Here is a 19,394-nt window from a genome sequence, read left to right as displayed (position 1 = left end):
AATGGAGAGAAAATCTGAATATAATCAATATTGTAAGGCTTTTGTGTTCTTCTGTCCACTGAATCTAATACAACTCAAAGAGGTCAATACAGATGAAAAAAAAATATTGTCATTCTGTTTGATTAGGGACCACATAATGTTGAACTGTGATGCCTACCCATCCAATGAGCCAGAAAGTTACAGAGGTTCTGAGCTTGAAAACCATGAACATCTTTACTGTTTTGCAACTGAATTATTTCCATCAGTCATGGTTTAGGGATATGGGATTTGTTTACGTCATTGAGGAAGTTACCTGATGCAAAATGTAGGTTTTACAATGAAAACAATCATATCCATTTGTTCTTTTGTGGTTAGGAAAATTTATTATGTTTTAGGAAAGAGAATCTGTGTTTTGGGTCAGTCATTATGTAAGGAGACCAGAAATCATGGTATGGAACAGTCATGTTTTAGGCATCAAAAGTTAAGTAATTAAATCCGGTCAGCTATTGGGAAGTTTACAGCTTTCCTAGGGACTATGAACTTAAACTAATGTTCACCTTATAAATCATTGAAGGCTGGTAACTAAAAGGAAATATTTAGGACAAATTGCTTTTGCATGTTCCCACATACAATTTGCTTTTACATGTATTGCATATCAAAGTCATCTTCAAGTATACAAATGGTCAGATAGTATAGAGAAACCTTACACATGTCTTCATGTGATAAATCCTTTTCTTAATACAGTTGTCTCCAAATACATAAAAGAACACACACTACAGTGAAACCCTCTCAATAAGCAATGTGGTAAATCCTTTTCATAGGGTTTTCTTTGAAATCATGAGAAAAAGTCATGCTGCAGGGAAACCCCATGAATGTAGTCAGTATGGTAAGGTTTTCTGCTTCATGCTACCATTCTATAAGAGTAAAAGCTTTACTGTGTGGGCTACATCTTAAAGCCTTTGTATATCACAGTAGTCTTTGAGAACCTAAAAGAACGCATTCGGAAGAACATCTATTAGAATAAAAAAATTGTTAAGATCTTTGACCCACCAGCTTGCATTCAATTACACTAGATTATTTTGGAGTAAAATTCTAACAACTGTCAAAGATGTATGCATGTGTTTGTGACATCCATCCTTATTTTGTTTCCAATTGAAATCTCATGGACCAAAGGCATATGGATTGAAACAATAAGATAATCCATTTGACAATTCAGTTCAATTCCATGAAATAAATCACCCAGTAATAAAATTTATATGTGGGTATTAGTGCATTTTCTGTGACTAAACACAATGTCTAAGGCAACTTGCAAATGTGTTTACTTTGCCTTATGACCTGAGAGGATATGGGATCACTATAAATTTGGTAACACAAGTGTCCTACATGGCAGCTAAAGTAGGAAGATTGGAGCTCACAACCACCACCTGCAGCATGAAGCAGCAAGTGGGAACTACAGAAGGTATGCAGCTGAAAAATATGAAGCCCACCCCAATTAACCTACTTTCTCCAGCAGGGATACATTTTTTAAACATTCCCAAATGATACCACCAACTGAAAATGATTCATTTCTCTGATTTCAAACTTACATGTTTGATTTCTCTTACATGAAGGAATTCATGATGAAGACATTTGTAGATAAGCCTGTAGTTGCCCCAACACCTGAATTCAGTAATGAATGCTTATAGAAGTAAAACATTCACGAGTAAACATATACTTAAGAATTTGTTTTAATTTCCCTTATGTGATAATAGTTTTTCTTTGTGTGTTTATGTGCCTGTCCATTCTAGTTTCCATGTAGACTAGACCCACTGATTTTCTCATACCAGGAATTATAGAAAGTTGTCCAAAACCTGAACTAGGTCCTGGGAATGAACTTGTCTTAACTGCAAAGCCATGTATCTAGTACTGTAAATATCTTAAATCTTAATATATCACCTTTATGTCAGGAAGTAGAAAAGAATTCATAGAAAAGAGCAATCTTATTTATGCAAAAGCGTTATTACTTTGGACATAAAAATGTATTCATTTCCAAGAATAGAAACTATTTTGAATCTGTTTTTAAAAGAGCCTCAGAGGAAGTAATTATTTACCATGTTCACTTCATTATAATGGAGGAGATCACCAATTGTGGTTGTGGTCTGAATTTTGAAACATTGGAGTAGCTATTGAATTTGCTGTGTGTGTAGCAAATCCATTCACAGAAGTTTATTAGGTTGTTCTGATATTTCCTCTGTGGCAGCTGTTCATCTTCTAATGCATTTCCACTTCGCGATAGTTATTTTTCTGCTGCAATGTATAGAATGGAATCCCCATCTTCTATGTGGTCCATTGTTTATTTATATCAGGCAGTGTGAGATCATAGTTTTCAAGGAAGGGTCTATGAGAACTTGTACTTTTTTATGTTTTCACAAATTAATTTAAGATGTTTGTTTTTAAGCCTTTCTTGGATATCAATAATTAATTGATGCTTTATAGTATGTGTGTACGCAGGTGTGTATATATTGTTTGAAGTTTCATGCTTCTACATGTTCCCATATTTACTATACAGCACATCATCTTGAAGTATTGCCTTTATAGAGATTTATCTGGAAGTGATAGTTAATGTAACAGCAACAAGATTTATTTCAAAAAGACATGTTATGTGTGTGATGGACTATTCATTCTTAGGCTATGACAAATATATGAGGAGTGTGGGATCTATTTTCGTCATGGTTCTATGATCTTCAAGGTATGTTGTCTCTTTTGCATACCACAAACATTCCCCACTAAGCTCATTGAGACTCATAAAACTTACTTGAAAAATTACATCAGTACAGTATTGTCTTCTATTCTGATTATGAATATATTGTCATCTGAGGATGGAAGAAACTGAAATTATTTGATTAATAAATGCTACTTGCAAATGAAAATTATACACTCCTGTCTTGTTTTGGAATGTGTTAGTTCTTTCTTAGGAGTAAAGACTTATTCTTAAGAATTTCTCAAAACTGCAAGTGAAGGTCAGAGAATTGTCTCAGTGGGTAAATTTAGTTATTGCTAAGCGTGATGATTTGTGCTCAATCCCTGAGTAGTCCATATCACTGTTAGAGATTTTTCTAAAGTTTTTATAGTTGAGCTACTGTGTATGCAAATTCACACACTAGCAGATATGTAAATATATTTTCACGCTAAATAAGGGCCAGTGTAGTCACTGGCCAAAAGACTCTTTGTGTTCCATGTGAAGAACTTATATATGGGATGTAGATAATAAATAGCAATAAGCTGTACTCTTAGTAGCATGTATACACCATAACTTATGTATGTACACACAAACACACTCCAGCATTTTTACATTATTTTTATTGATTACAGTTTATTCACTTTGTATCCCTGCTATAGATCCCTCTTCATCCCCTCCCAATCTTACCCTCTCTCTCTCTTCTCCTATGTTCCTCCCCCAGTCCACTGATAGGGGAGGTACTTCTCTCCTTCCATCTGAACCTAGTTTATCAGGTCTCATCTGGACTGTCTTCATTGTCTTCCTCTGTGGACTGGTAAGGCTGTTCCCCCCACAGGCAGAGGTGATCAAAGAGCCAGGCACTGAGTTCATGTCAGAGACAGTCCTTTTTCCCATTACTAGAGACAATAAGCTGCAATGAGCTGAATTTGTCAGGGGTACTACATTATCTCCATTTGTGGTCCTTGCTTGGAGTATGAGTCTCCAAAAATCACTGTGCCCAGATTTTTTGATTCTATTGTTCTCCTTGTGGAGCTCCATTCCCCTCAGGTCTTTCTATCTCCCCCTTCTTTCATAAGATTACCTGCACTCTGCCCAAAGGTTGGTTATGAGTCTCAGCATCTGTTTTGATACCCTGCTGGATAGTCTTTCAGAGGCCCTCTGTGGTAGGCTCCTGTCCAGTTCCCTATTTTCTCCCTCTTCTGATGTCCATCCGTTTGCCTATTTGAATGAAGATTGAGCATCTTACCCAGGGACCTCCTTCTTGATTAGCTTCTTTAGCTGTACAGATTTTAGTATGATTATTCTATATTATATGTCGAATATCCAGTTATAAATGATGAAATTAACAAAGCAATGTAGCCACTTAGAGAAGACAAACTATTTGTAGAATTTGAAGACTTATTGCTGCTCATTAAAAGGAAAATGGTTCCTTTGTACATCTTATTTTATCCTTTAATTCCTTGATTCAAGGATAGACCACTTAAAAATCAAAGCTTGGCTCAGAAGTGCATCCCTATCATCCTAAACCTAGGATTCAGTGGCAGGCTGATCTCTCTGAGACTGAGGCCATATTGTTCCACAGAGTGTCTTCTCTGGTTGTTTTTGAGACACAATTTTCTTGTGTAGAATTGGCTGTTATGGACTCACTTTGTAGACCCAGTCATCCTCAAAATCACATAAATCCATGCCTCTTCCTCCCTGAGTGCGGGGATTACAGGTATGTGCCACCATGCCCAGCTCCATGGACAGTTCTAAGACAGCCATAGCTTTGTAGAAATGTCATGTATCAAAATGATTTCAAAATGCATACTATATTTCAAGTTATAGATTTTTTTTCCTGAGGTATAGTGTACACAGGGATGTTAGAAGTTTTCTGAATTTGTGCTCTCTGTCCTTTGTGTGAGAAACATCCCCCTCATAGATCAGACATGATGACTACCAGATGGTATTGCCTCCTGTGCAATATAGTTTCATGGCCTCATTTACTTAATTTTCAGTTAAGAACTTGTGGTCACAATTAAAAATCTCAGGGGCATTTCTGTCCATTTTAAAAAAATTTACACATATTTCTGCATGACTTTGAGCCAAAAGTGTCTTTTTATCTCTGATTTTACATTATGATCACATTCAGAATAGGACTTAATTTAGCATGGCTCTGAGTAGGGAACCCACATTTGAACATATCCATATGCCCTAAGTTAAATCCCGGTGCTTGCTTTGTTGAAGAAAACCATTGCTTTGGAAAGGACCCTTATGCTCTTCTTGCCTGTATCAGGAAAATATCTTTCTCAGGTCTTGTTTTTTGGCTGGTGTAACAAAACACCAACAGCACTGGCTCTAAGGGCAAAACTCGATAAATGGGACCTCATGAAGCTGAAAAGCTTCTGTAAGCAAAGGACACTGTCTACAGATTGGGAAAGGATGTTCACTAACCCTATATCTGACAAGAGGGCTAATATCCAGAATATATAGAAAACTCAAGAAGTTAAACAGCAACAAATCAAGTAATCCAATTAAAAAATGGGATACAGAGCTAAACAGAGAATTCTCAATACAGGAATGGCAGAGAAACACTTAAAGAAATGTTCAATGCCCTTAGTCATCAGGGGAATGCAAATCAAAACAATTGCGAGATTTCACCTTACATCCATCAGAATAGCTAAGATCTAAAGCTGAAGTGACAATACATGCTGAAGAGGATGTTGAGAAAGAGGAAACCTCCACACCTGGTGGGAATGTAAACTTGTACATCACATTGGAAATCAATCTGGCACTTTCTCAGACAATTAGGAATACTGCTTCCTCAAGATTCAGCTATACCACGCCTAAGCATATATCCAAAAGATGCTCAAGTATACAACAAAGACATTTGCTCAACCATGTTTGTAGCAGCTTTATTTGTAATGGTCAGAACTTGGAAACAATCCAGATGCCCCTCAACTGCGGAATGGGCACAGAAATTGTGGTACATCTACTTAATGGAATATTACTCAGCAATAAAAAACAAGGAAATCATGAAAATTGCAGGCAAATGATGGGAACTGGAAAAGATCACCTTAGTGAGGTTTCCCAGAAGCAGAAAGACACACAGGGTATATACTACTCTTAAGTGGATATTATAAATATAGTATAGGATAAACATACTAAAATCTGTACAACTAAAGAAATTTATGAAGGAGGAGGACTCTGGCTAAGATGCTGAATCCTTATTCAGAAAGGCAAAGAGGATGGACATCAGAAGAGGGAGAAAACAGGGAACAGGACAGGAGCCTACCACAGAGAAAATCTGAAAGGCTCTACCCTGCAGGATATCAGAGAAGATGCTGAGACGTGTAGCCAAATTTTGGGCAGAGTGCTGAGAACTTCAAGAAAGAATTAGGAAATAATGAGACATGGAGAGGACAAGGGCTCCACAAGGAGAGCAACAGAACCAAAACAATCTGGGCAGAGGGGTCTTTTCTGAGACTGATAATTCAACCAAGGAACACTGATGGAGATAAACTAGAACCATTCACAGATGTTGCTCATGGCAGTTCAGTGTCCAAGTGGGTTCCATTGTAATGGGAATAGGGAGTGTCTCTGACATGAACTGATTGGCCTGCTCTTTGATCACCTCCCCCTGAGGGGGAAGCAACATTACCAGGCCACAGAGGAAGACAGTGAAGTTATTTGTGATGAGCCCTGATAAACAATGTTCAGAGTGAGGGAGAGGAGGACTTCCCCTATCAGTGGACTTGGGGAGGCACATGTGTGGAGAAGGGGGAGGGAGGATGGGATTGGGAGAGGAAGAGGGAAAGAGCACAGAGGGATTCAAAATGAATAAAGTGTTATTAATAAAAATTAAGATTAAAAAATGGAAAGAAAATAAAGACACAGAAGCCAGATTTATAAGCCCTCATTGGTCAAATGACAAAACAATTTAAACATCAAAATGATCTACATATCTATGTCCTCCTAAAATTCCTATGTTGAAGTCTTGAGACCCACACTAATAGAACTGCATGAGATCCTTGGGAGGTATTCAGGTCTGGGAGTGAAGCCCTTATAAATAGGTTCATAATCTTATTGAAGAGATCTTATAAAATTATGTGGCCCTTTAGAACACTGAGTTTAAAGTGAGAACAGGACTGTAGACAAGCATGCCCCCAAGTAGACCTTAGAATTTAACTTTAGACTTTCCAGAGTTCACAACTGTGAAAAGTAAAGCCTTTGTTTATAAATCATTTGTCACTTAGCTCCAGTAGACTAAAACAAACAGTAACAATCCAGTCCACTACAGAAGACACATAAATCATGAATCCATATTGATGTAAGTGTATGGCAAATGCACTAACATTCTGATGAATGTCAAGGTACTCATGGGGGTGCAGGGTATTAACTGAGTAGCAGAAAAGCTTGGAAAACAATGATTACCAGTAATCAAAGTGAAAGTATGTCCCACCTGATAGGACACAATGTGTTACACTTTTGTGATACCCTTGTCCCAGTTTATGTATTGATTCATGAGAACACAATGCTTAGAGAGAATCTATGAAAATAACGTGGGATATTAGCCATATAGTACAGGATAATCATGGCACAACCCACAGACCTAAATAAACTAAGTAACATGAGGGTAGAAGAGAGGATACTTGAATCCCACAAGAAGGGGACAGACAGAAAGTTGAGGGAAAGAGGAAGTGGGTGGGAAAGGAGGTGAGAGGAACAGGACAGGAGATCAGGTGTGGGAAAAGTGAGGATGGGGGTGAGAGGGCTAGGAGAGAAGAGAAATTGTTGCAGCATTTCTGAAATAAAATGAAGACCTGGAATTCTGGAGGTACCTAGGAAAATATGGGGGTTTGAGCCTGGCTGAGATGCCTAGCAGCAGGGATATTGAGACTGAAGTGGACACATCTTGTAGCCAGTGGAGGGAGGGGAACACCAACCAACACACAAAACCCTTGACCCAAATTTGTCACCTACAAGATATGCAGGAATAAAAGATGGAACAGAGATTAAGGAAATGGCCAACCAATGACGGGCACAACTTAAGACCCAACCCATGGGAAAGACTCAAGTTCTGACACTATTAATAATACTCTGATATGCTTGTAGACATGGGACTAGCATAACTATCATCTGAGAGGCTTCATCCAACAGATAATGGAAACAGTTACAGGAGACCCACAGCCAATCAAGCATTAGGCAGAATTTGGAAAGTCTTGTGGAACAGTTAGAGGAAAGATTTAGGGAGCTGGGAGGGGGGTAGTACACTACAAGACTTACATAGCCAGCTCACCTGGGACCATGGGGCCTCATAGAGACTGAACCACCAACAAAAGAACATGCCTGGACTATTCCTAGGACCCCTCTACATATGAAATTGATGGGGCTGTTTGTCCTCAAGTAGGTCCCCTAACAACTAGATCAGGAGCTGTCTCTGACTTGGGCTCCTATCTCTGTGGCCTCCCTCTGGATCCCATTTTCCTAGCAGGGCTGCCTTGTCTTGCCTCAGTGAAAGAGGAGGTACTTAATACTGATGTAACTTGATGTTCCAGGGTGGGTTGGTTGGGGGCTATCTGGGGAAAATGGGTGAGTGGGATGAGGGCAGGAATGGGAGGAGAGGAGGGAGTGGGGTTGTGAGTGGGATGTAAAATGAACAAATAAATAAATTAATGAAGACAAAATACAATTGATCCACAGTCATCAAAAGTGACAAGATCATGAAAAAGATGATGGAACTATTCCATATTGAAAGAGACTAAAGAGATAAGGAAACAACGCAACACTTAAATGTACCAACTTCATTGACAATTATGTGAGTAATAACATAGTCAACACAACCCAAATTAAATGTAATACTGTGTCAGCGTGAATTACCAATTTTGATAACTGCACTGTCATTATGTAAGACAGAGATCTTGTTTGTATAAAATTAACACTAAACCATTATGAGTGACAGGGCATAAGGTCAGCAACTTCCTCTCAAAATGTGCAAAGTAAAACAGCAATTAACTGTACATACTTGGAACTATCTTCAAGTTTTTTTTTATTATTTCAAAATTGTTGTGGGGAAGTTGCACGTTGTCTTTAACTCCAGCACTTGGGAGGCAGAGGAAGGCAGATCTCTGTAGGTTCAAGGCCAGCCTGGTCTACATAGGGAAGCCCAGGACAACCAGTTCTCTGTAGAGAGAATTTGTGTCAAAAACAAACAAACAAACTAAATAAAATTGTTGTAAGGAGAACAATGTAACTGAAAACTGAACAAGATTAAAAACAAAGCTGATTCTCCCCACTGGCAGTCTGGGTAAGACTTTGTCTGTAAGAGACTGAAAAATGAAATTACATGACATTTTGGAGCAGCAAGAAGATTCTCTAAATACAGCCCACAGTCTACTTTTGTTATTGTGTATGTGTGTGTTGGGGGGGAGTGTTCATGATGTGGGTAAAGGATGAATACTAGTGAACACATGAGAAGGTTAGATGACAACTCTGTGCAATCATTTTTACCTTCACCTTTTCATGAATTCAGGGATCAATCCCAGGTCTCCAGGCTTGCCCAGCAAGAGCATTTATCTGCTAAGCCATCTTACCGACCTGCAAGTGATTCTCTTAAATGACCTCAATTAGGTAATAGTGAGAAAAAAAAATGTGAAGGGTCCCTTCTCTTAAACAATTTCTTAGGGATGAATAAATAATAAAAAGAGATGAGTAGAACGTTTGTACTCTAGTGCTACCAACGACCAACAATCATCCAAACACAACCTAAGCACTTCCTGAGACAAAGGCTGCATGGCTGTTAGCTAAAATTCCTTGCAAGGGTAAAACTGGCATTACCCTGAAATAAAAGACCTTTCCCAGCTCTACAGTAACCTTGTTATTACATCTCACTTATCTATACATAACAACACAAAGATATAAAAATAAGAAAATAAGCCTGTGTGAACCCTGTATACTCCTGGTTGTGCAAGTCCATCAAAGTATAAACAGCAGTGTATCCAACAAACTGTTCCTTATGCAGAATTTTCTGACGAATAAAGAGAATAATAAAATCTCATGGAAGCTAAGTGAGAGAGAGCACTTGCAGTGGCTGTCTTTACTTAAGAAGAATCATTTCATTCTGGAATGCCTGCACATACGTCCTGAAACAATGTTCCCAGAAATGTGCACGGATCCTGTAGCCTTTCCAAGTACCCTGCTTTCTCTCAATCTGGATGTCCAAGCTCCCCCACCCCACGAGCCCCAGTGCAGGCAGGAGGCAGAATCAGACTCTCTGCACTTCCTTTCCAGGAGGCCTGGCCCTGCATCACTCTTCCTCAGGATGCAGGGCACAAGTGAATCCCTATGAACTCCACAAACTGTGCTCCCACCCTCCCAACCCCTGGGGCCCTAGGGCGCAGTCCCGGAAACCAGCAGCCTCCACAGAAGCTCTTGGCAGAACTCAGGGAGGCTCTCCCAACCCGCCCAGCCTGCCAGCCCCCAACTGTACAGCCACGGCCTCTCCCAGCGACCGCCGTCCTGCGGGTCCCTCACACACGCTCACAGCCAGCCAGGCTCGGCCACTCCGTGATGGCCAACACCTGTGGACCTGCCGCTCTTCCACCGCGGGACAGAACCCTCTCTCCTCCCCGCCTCCCAGCCGGGATGCCAGGCCCGGCGCCAACCTAGCCTACTGAATGGCTGCTGGGGGCTGAGGCAGAGCCCAGAGGGAGAGGCAGGGGAGGAGCCCAGCCGGGGGGCGGAGCCCGGGGAGCGGAGGCGGAGCTCGAGGGCGAAGGTGGAGCCCAGGGCGTGGACGGGGGAGGGGCCAGGGTGCGGAGGCGGAGCCCAGGAGCCGGGGAAGAGCTCGGGGATGGAGGCGGAGCCTGGGGGTCGGAAGCAGAGCCCAGGTGTGGAGGCAGAGCCTGGGTGGGCAGAGGCGGAGCCTGGGGGCGGAGCCTGAGGCGAAGGCGGAGCCCAGGCGCCTCCTGCCCCTCCTGGTCTCAACCTCCCACGTTGAAGTAATCCTCTAGCCGAGCCATAACAGCTGCCACCGCATCCAGGAAGCGGGTTCCCCTCGCCAACACTCGCCGCCGCCATCCACCAGGCCCTGGACGAGCTCAGCGTTTTTCCCTTCAGCGTCTGCAGCCATAGCAACGGCGCTTCTGTCACGCTGGACAATGGAGGCGTGCACTGCGCCTGCGCTGCGCCTCGCGCAAGCCCCTCCCCCGCCCCACCCGAGTAGGATCTGCCTTCTGGGTAGGGGCGCTGTGAGGCCTGAAATTTCTGAAATCTTGTTATTAATTTTACAGGACAAAAGGATCTTAGAGATAAGTGTGCATCAAAGCATTTCTCTCCTGTTTTCAAACCCCTCGCCTTAGCTACTCTTTTGGGGAAGTAGTTTTTGAAAAAAAATAGGCATTTCCATATCTTTTTCTTTTTGTATTAATGTGACTTGTTTTTGCTTTGCCTATAAATAATGAACCCTGGAATAAACCTGCGCTGCTTCAGCCAGAATGACAGCCCCCTCAAACCATCCCGTGTGTAGTGTGATTTGTTCTCACTCCCCACTCAGGTAGTGTTCAACTCTGTTGGCAGGCTCTGGCATGCCCAGTCAGGCCTTGAACTCATTCTGTAACTCATAAAAGCCTTGAACTTCTAGCCATCTTCTAGCATCTGCCCCCAAAATAGCTGGGATTATAGAAATGCAACAGGCCAAACAATGAAATTGTTTTTTATGAAAATAAAAAAAAAATATTCAAACAAAGAAAGCCATATGAAGAGAGGGTAAAAATAGAATTATGGTGCTGTAAGTGGTAGAACACTGTGGACCCCCCCTAAACCAGAGAGGATGACTATTCTTCCCTAGAAGCCCCCAAAGGAGTTATCTCCTAACACATAAATTTCAGAGCTACCCACCAAAATTATGCAATAACCACCCGTTGTTTTAAGCCCTCAAATTTATGACACTTTGTTATAGCAGCTCCAATGCTGGAAAACTAACTTGTAACTCTTATGTAATACATCATTAAGAAACAGAATTAGGCCAATGTCTTTAATTCCAGAATTTGGGAGGCAGAAGCCAGCAGATCTGAGTTCCAAGACAACCAGGACTACACAGAGAAACCCCATCTCAAAAATCTGAAATATAAAAAGTGAAAATAAAATAAACTGAGAAAGAGGGATATAAAATATTTTTTTTTAAATAAAGAAAAAGGCCAAGTAACATATAATGGCAAACCCATTAGAATCACACCTGACTTTTCAACAGAGACTATGAAAGCCAGAAGGGCCATTATCACAGTAAATTCTACCAGAGTGGACGCAGGACTAGCCACAGGATTATCACCATGGATTGCTGCAGCCATGAATCATCTGAAGGAATGGGCGGGCATGGGAGCATTAGCAGGCATTCTGGTGTTGGTCTCCTTGGTTTGCCTGTGGTGTATGTGCAAGATTAGAGTCTCATAACAGCGTAATGCAGCCATGATCATTCAGGCCTTTACAGCCATTGAAGCAGGACAGTCTCCCCAAGAATGGTTGGCTACCATAAAAAGCTAAAATGTTATGCTCAGGATGCGAGGCTAAGCACTGCACTCAGGGTCAGCTGCTGTAGACCCAGAGAAGAGCATGTCTGATTGCATGCAGGTTGATGCCCCAGGTCCCGCCTCTGAGAAAAAGGTATTGGATGGGTCTGATGCTCTTTGGGTGGATGACACCTAAATGAACATCGGTACAAAGTCCCAATTTATTTCTAATATCAGAGATCAGACCTCTACTCTTGCCTGAGGTGTCTAAAACAAAAAGGGAGAACTGTAGAGAGCTGCAAAATGCCGCGCCTTAAAGATGGAGCTGGTTTCTGCCTTCCACCTTCCCAATGGTGAGTGCTCTCTGTCACGAACAACTCCACATTTGGCTAAGGCCGAGGATCTGGCTTGCTTCCATGTATGTGGACCTATCTGCATTGCCCACGTGGCACGCTGGGGTTGGCTACCCAGAGGCTATTTAAGCTGTGGGCTGGCTTTCCCCAGGGTCCGATGATTGTTCAAGGTTCCTGAATAAACTGCATTGAAAAATAAATAAATAAATAAAGATTAGAAGCCGGGTATTTTGGTGCAAGCCTATAATTCCAGCAACTCAGGGAGGCAGAGGCAGGCAGACTCAGTGAGTTCCAGGCCAGCCTGGTCTACAAAGTGAGACCAGGACAGCCAAGGGTACATAGAGAAATCCTGCCTCAAAAAAAATTATCTTGTCTCAAAAAAATTATCTTGTCTCAAAAAAATTACTTCCTTTGTATTTTCCTCTTAAACTGTAAAGTTTGCAAGTACTGGTGGCAACTACCCAATGAGTTACAGGACAGACTAGGCTACAGAGATCCTGTCTCAAAAGTAAAAAGGAAGGAAGGAAGGAAGGAAGGAAGGAAGGAAGGAAGGAAGGAAGGAAAGAAAGAAAAAGCCAGACCACACTAGTACATGGAGCTGGTCTTTTTAAGTTTTAATAAAATATATTCAAAGTTTTCCAAACATATATTCATACCTAAAACAATGAGATTACTCACATGGGGTGTTTAATCAGCTAACCTCAATTCTTATCATTTCTTCTACCAATATTCTGCAATTTGGCTAATAAAACAACAATTAACTAAGAAAAATCAGAGTTAAAAATGATCTTATATTCCAGGCAGTGCTGGCACACACGTTTAATCCTAGTAGAAAGGCAGATCTCTGAGTTGAGAGCAGTCTCAATTTACAGAGGAAGTTCCAGTATAGTCAGGACTTCATGGAGAAACCCTGTCTTGGGGAAACAAACAAATAACAAAAACAGAAAAAAAAAAAACCCTGTAAAAATTCTCAAAAGAATACACCATCCACTGGAGTAAACTTGCAGTTTATGATTTGCCATTCAATGATGGAGTTAAATACTCAGAAGAAAAAATAGGAGACCACAGGGAGGAGGGAGACTTTCCTTTCTCCTTCTTAACTGTACATTGTATATTACTAGATCATTACTAGATCATTTGTATGTTCAACCACAAAGTTCTTCAAAAACTGTTCCTTTCAACAGTCTCAATTGGCTAACCAGGACACTGGGAAACATTCCTTCACTATCTATGACCATAGATCCTAATAACCCCATCCTGTCACCATATACCTGTTTTGCCATCATGAAACTAAAAACTCAGATCTATAGTGATTTAAACATATGTTATTAATTATCATGTTATAAACAAACAAACAAACAAACACAAAGCAGCTATCTAGACCTGCTATAGCAACCCTACTGTTAGTCATTCATCATCCAAGTTCTTTCTAGCTCTTTGCTCTCTTACTCCTACCCAAGATGGCTGCTAGATTTTTAGTCCTTTGCTTGCTTGCTTGCTTGCTTGCTTGCTTGGTTTGGGTTTCTCTGTAGGTTTCCTGGCTGTCCTGAAACTAGATCTATAACCCAGACTGGCCTTTAATTCAGAGATCCAAATGCTTCTGCCTTGCCTCCCAAACTCTGGGATTAAACGCCTGAGCCACCACTGCCCAGCTTATCTCCAGTCTCAGGTAAAGAAAAGCTGGGAATACACACCCTCTTCTCCTTAGAACATTTTTGAAACATTGAATTTGTCATTCCATTTATATTCAACTAATGTAGACATAGTCACATGATTATATCTGTTAAAATTTTAAAGAGAGCTGGAGTTGGCTCAGTGGTTAAGAGTACTGACTGCTCATCAGGTGATACACACCTTTAATCTCAGCACTTGGGAGACAGAGGTAAGCAGACCTCTGTGAGTATGAGGCCAGACTGGTCTTCAGTGTTCCAGAATAGCCAGGGCTACACACACAGAGAAAACCTGCCTTGAGGACTCTCTCCCCCGTCCAAAACGAAGAAAAAAGAAAAGAAAAAAAGGAATCTAAAAAATAGTTTTAATTTGAAAGCAATCTTTCTCTTCTGCACAGCCATGTAGCTAAAGAAAAGTAGGGTACATATCACATATAAGAAGAATAATATCTATTAGGGAGAGTTGAAGGTCTCTTCAAAGTCCACCAAATCCTTTTGCTGTTCCTCTTCTTTCATCCCCTAAGCAATGGTGTACCTCAAAGCCTGGGCCCTGGTCGTTTATTTTCCTATCTCTGTGACAAAATTCTGAGGACATCTACACAAACCACAGCTCTGTCTGTGCTGATGACTCCCAGATCTTCATGGTTAGTCGCTATTTGCTCTATCTTTTCACACTTCACTTGGATGGTGATGATCACAATTCAGGGCATGATGTGACTGTTACCGTCTTAATGACAGCAGCTATGATTACCCACAAAAGGGTCAGGAGAACATCATTAGATCCTCAACTGAAATTATAACCACTTCCCTGCACCCTGCCTGTAATTCTGCTAAGTTACACATTCCTCTCTTGCTGTCTGACCAAAAAAACTGGTTATTGATAACTGCTAAATAAATCTCTAATCATCACCTGTCTTTATTCCTGGCTCATGTATTTTAACACTCAAATAACAGTTCCATCTTGATTAAAAACAATCATATTTAACACGTCCAAGATTAAATTCAGTTATTTCTACCTTTGCTTGAATTTATATACCAGTTACCCAGGTTAGAATCTTTGCTGCTCTCAACCACTTTTTTACAGCCCTCACATTAATTTATCATGAAGCTTTACTAATTTCAGCTTTCTAACTCTAGCATCCACACCATCATTTCCACAGCAAGTACTCCTGACTTTCTTCACACAGGTCCTTCTTGAGTCACAATTTTGTTAATTCTTGGTTCTTAAGAACTCTCATTTTCAAAGCCATAGAAACAGCTCAGCATGTGCTTGCAGACATACCTGATGATCTCCAGAACATGCTTTGTAGGAGAGAGCACATTCCAGCAAGTCATCCTCTCACCTCTAGACATATGCCACGGTGTACACACACACACACACACACACACACACACACACACACACACACACAAATTCAGTCTCAAAATACAGTATTTTACTTATGGAAGAACATACTTTTGCTTATGTCACCCGCAATATATGGCTTAATAGTTGCAAACCATATTGAATACTTTTTCTAATACACTGAAGCCAACTGATTTTTAAAATATACAGGACTTCAAGTGATTATTAATGTAAATTAATATAGTTTAATAAAATCTATATAAAGAATTTTGCCAGCAAATAATTTTTGCCTGTGCCATTTCTTAAAACTTAGGACCTTGCACATGTTAGAGAAGATCTCTGTTTCTAAACTACATCCCCAGCTGGATGGGTTATTTCTAAAAGAGTAGAACAAAAAATAAACATGAAGGAATATAAAAAAAAATAAGTCATCACTCAACTTAGACAAATCTCAATAAAACTAAAACAAAGTAACAGTAAGAAAAGTGAAGGTAATTAAATAAGTAACTTTCTCTTTTAGAGACAAATTACACTTTCTAATTATTCCACCATCATCCAAATATAAAGTAAAATGAGGGGTTTTTTTGGGGGGAGATAATGTATGTGGGTATATGAGTGTAGAGAACACAGGTGGACATGGTGTCTTCTTCCATTAATGTCCACCTTATGTCCTCACAGAACTTGAAGCACACTGATTCAGCTAAACTATGTGGCCAGGAATCTCCAGGAGTCTCTGCCTCCCCAGCCCTTGGGTTACAGATGCTGTGCATCACTGAGCTATTTTTATATGGGCGCTAGCGATTAGGCCCTCATTACACAACAACTACTTACTTTACCAAATGAGCCATCTCACCACGCCCCAAAAAATATAGTTTTAAATAATGAATTATCAAGCTGTCATAAAAATCAGTGATTTTAAAGCTATGTCCTTGTAAATAATAACATTAGCATAAAAGCACAAAACTGAAAGCAGTAAGTATTCAAAATAATAAAGTCAATGAAGCTGATCCTCAGAAATATGATTCTATCATTAAAAAGTATGTTTTTTCCAAAATTGTATAGACGAAGAACTTCCTTATCTCATCAATGTCGAGGAAAAATCAAGATACTTAAACTACATGTTATCTTCTTTACGGTTTCTGGACTCTTTGTTTTTCAAGAAAACATTTTTTTTGTGTGTGTGTAGCCTTGGCTATCCTAGACTCGCTTTGTAGGCCAGGGTGGCCTTGAACACTAAGAGATCCACTTGCCTCTGCGTCTCTGAGTGCTGGGATTAATGGTGGGTTTCTGGAGTTTTTATGTTGATAAAGTTGTAGATTTACCAACAGTGAAAGGAATAAGAGACACCATGGATCCCTTTACCACGTTATCTTCAGCAGACAAGCTGCATCCTTACAGTACAGTATCATTGTTAGGACGCTGGTATCATATAAGAAGCCACCATTCTTATTCAGATTTTCCCATTTTATGTGTGTGCACACACAAGCCCACCTTTAATTGCAGTATTTGGAAAGCAGAAACTAAGTGGGTCACTATGAGTGTCAGTGTCATCTATATAGATAATTCCAGTACATCCAGGGCCACATAGTAAGACCTTGTCTCAGAAAAAGGAAAGAGAAAGAAAAAAAAAGGAAGAAAAAGAAAAAAAGAAAAGAAAGGAAAAAGAAAAATGTAACTGAAAATATGTAACAGCAAGATGGATCCACAGAAAAAGGCACTTGCTGTCAGGCCTCATTACTTAAGTTTAATTGTAGGAACCCACATGAAGGCTGTGCAGCACCCGACTCTCCGCACTTCCTTTCTGGGAGGACTGGCCCCAGAGTCACTCTTACTCAGGATGCAGGGCACAAGTGTATCCCTAGGACCTCTGCAAAATGCGCTCCTGCCTCCTCACCCAGGCGGCGGAGTCCGGTGTACCAGCAGCCTCTACAGAAGCTCTTGGCAGGATGGTGGCAGACTCCCCCAACCTGCCCAGCCCGCCAGACCCTGGCTGCACTGCCGCGGCCTAGCCCTGCGACCTCCGTCCTGCGGGTCCCTCACACGCCTACAGTCAGCCAGGCTCAACCGCTCCGGGATGGCCAACACCCGTGGACCCGCTGCTCCTCCTCCGCGGGACCCAACCCTCTCTCCTCCCTGCCTCCCAGCCTGGATGCCAGGCCCAGCACCACCTAGCCCACTGGAAGGCTGTTGGGGGCTGAGGCGGAGCCCAGAGGCAGAGGAGGGGGAAGAGCCTGAGAACGGAGGCGGAGCCCAGGGCGGAGACGGGGGAGGAGCCCGGGGGCGGAGTCGGAGTCGGAGTCCAGGGTTGTACGCGGAGCCAGGTGGCGGAGGCGGAGCCTCGGTGGGCGAAAACGGAGCCCGGAGTGGAGGAGGAGCCTGGGTGGGAGGAGGCGGAGCTCGGGAGCGGAGGCGGAGCCCAGGCGGTGCCCGCCCCACACCCTTACCTGGCTTCTCCCCGTCTCAGCCTACCACGATGAAGTAGTCAGCTAGCCAAGCCAAGACCGCCGCCACCGCGCTTGGGAAGCGGGTTCCTGTCGCCAACGCTCGCCACTGCCGCTCACCATGCCCAGGACTTGCTCAGCGTTTTTCCTTCAGCGTCTGGCCCTTCTGTCATGCTTGACAATGGAGGCACGCACTCCTCCTGCGCTGAGCCTCACACAAGCCCCTCCCCCTCCCCACTCGAGTAGGTTCTGCCTTCTGGGTCTGGTCACTGTGAGGCCTGAAATTTCTGAAATCTTACTATTAATTTGACAGGACAAAAGGATCTTTGAGATAAGTGTACCTCAAAGCATTTCTCATTTCTCTCCTGTTTTCAAACCCCTTGCCTTAGCTACTTTTCTATCACTGCAATGATATCATGACCAAGGCTGCTTACAGAAGAGTTGGTTGGGTACCTCGAGTTTCAGAGGGTAAGTCCATGACCATCACGGCAGAGACTATGGTGGCAGACAGTAATGGCAGGCAGAGAACCAGAGAGAACAGTGGCTGTGAGCTTACATCCTGATCTACACGTATGAGGCAAAGAGCTAACTGAGAATAAGGTGGGATTTTAAAACCTCAAATCCCACCCACAGTGACACACCTCTTTAACAAGATCACACTTCCTAATTTTTCCACCAATGGGGGACCATATTTTCAAATATATGAGACTGTAGGGGTCATTTTCATTCAAACAACTACATTCCTCAATAGCTTCCTACATAGCCAAGAATTAAGATAAAAAATTTCAATGTCCCAAAGCATCCCAGACAACTCTTGTGTGCTGTTGTTGTTGCTGCTGTTACATTTTGAGACAGAGTTTCATATAATCCAGGTTGACCTTCATTCCTGACCTTCTTAATGTTCCATTTACAAGCATGTGTCACAACACTTGCTTTATGATCTTTTATGTTTGTTTGTTTTTGTTTTGTTTTGCTTTTTCAAGACAGGGTTTCCTTGTGCAGCTTTGCCTGGACTGGACTAGCTCTGTTGACTAGGATGGTCTTGAACTCACTGAGATCTGGTGTATGCTACCAGGCCCACTGACTTCAGTTTTTGTGTTTTTTTGTTTGTTTGTTTGTTTGTTTTGAGGGGGCTATTTTTATCTTTTGCGTAGATGAGTGATAAGAGTATTTTACCTGCATGTATATAAGTGTAACACATGTGTGCCTTATATTCCAGGAGATCATATGGCATCAAATTGCCTGAAACAGGAAGATTGTCAACCACCATGGACATGCTAGGAACTCTGCAAATAAAAAGAAAAAAAAAAAAGAAAAGCAGAGAATGTTTTTATTTTTTTAAAGGTTTATCATGTATACAATATTGTGTTTGCATGTACACCTGCACATCAGAAGAGGGCGA

General features: G+C 41.6%; 1 protein-coding gene across 1 annotated transcript in view; it reads left to right on the top strand.

Moving 5' to 3' along the window:
- LOC132651041 (zinc finger protein 431-like) overlaps window positions 1-19,394 on the top strand; it is a 37,977-nt gene that overhangs the window by 3,272 nt on the left and 15,311 nt on the right. The gene's annotated exons all lie outside the window — the stretch shown is intronic.

The sequence above is a fragment of the Meriones unguiculatus genome, assembly GCF_030254825.1.
Source record: "Meriones unguiculatus strain TT.TT164.6M chromosome 13 unlocalized genomic scaffold, Bangor_MerUng_6.1 Chr13_unordered_Scaffold_39, whole genome shotgun sequence".
Taxonomy (NCBI): domain Eukaryota; kingdom Metazoa; phylum Chordata; class Mammalia; order Rodentia; family Muridae; genus Meriones; species Meriones unguiculatus.
The sequence above is the reverse complement of the archived record's forward strand: the minus strand, read 5'-3'. Positions and strand labels throughout refer to the sequence as shown.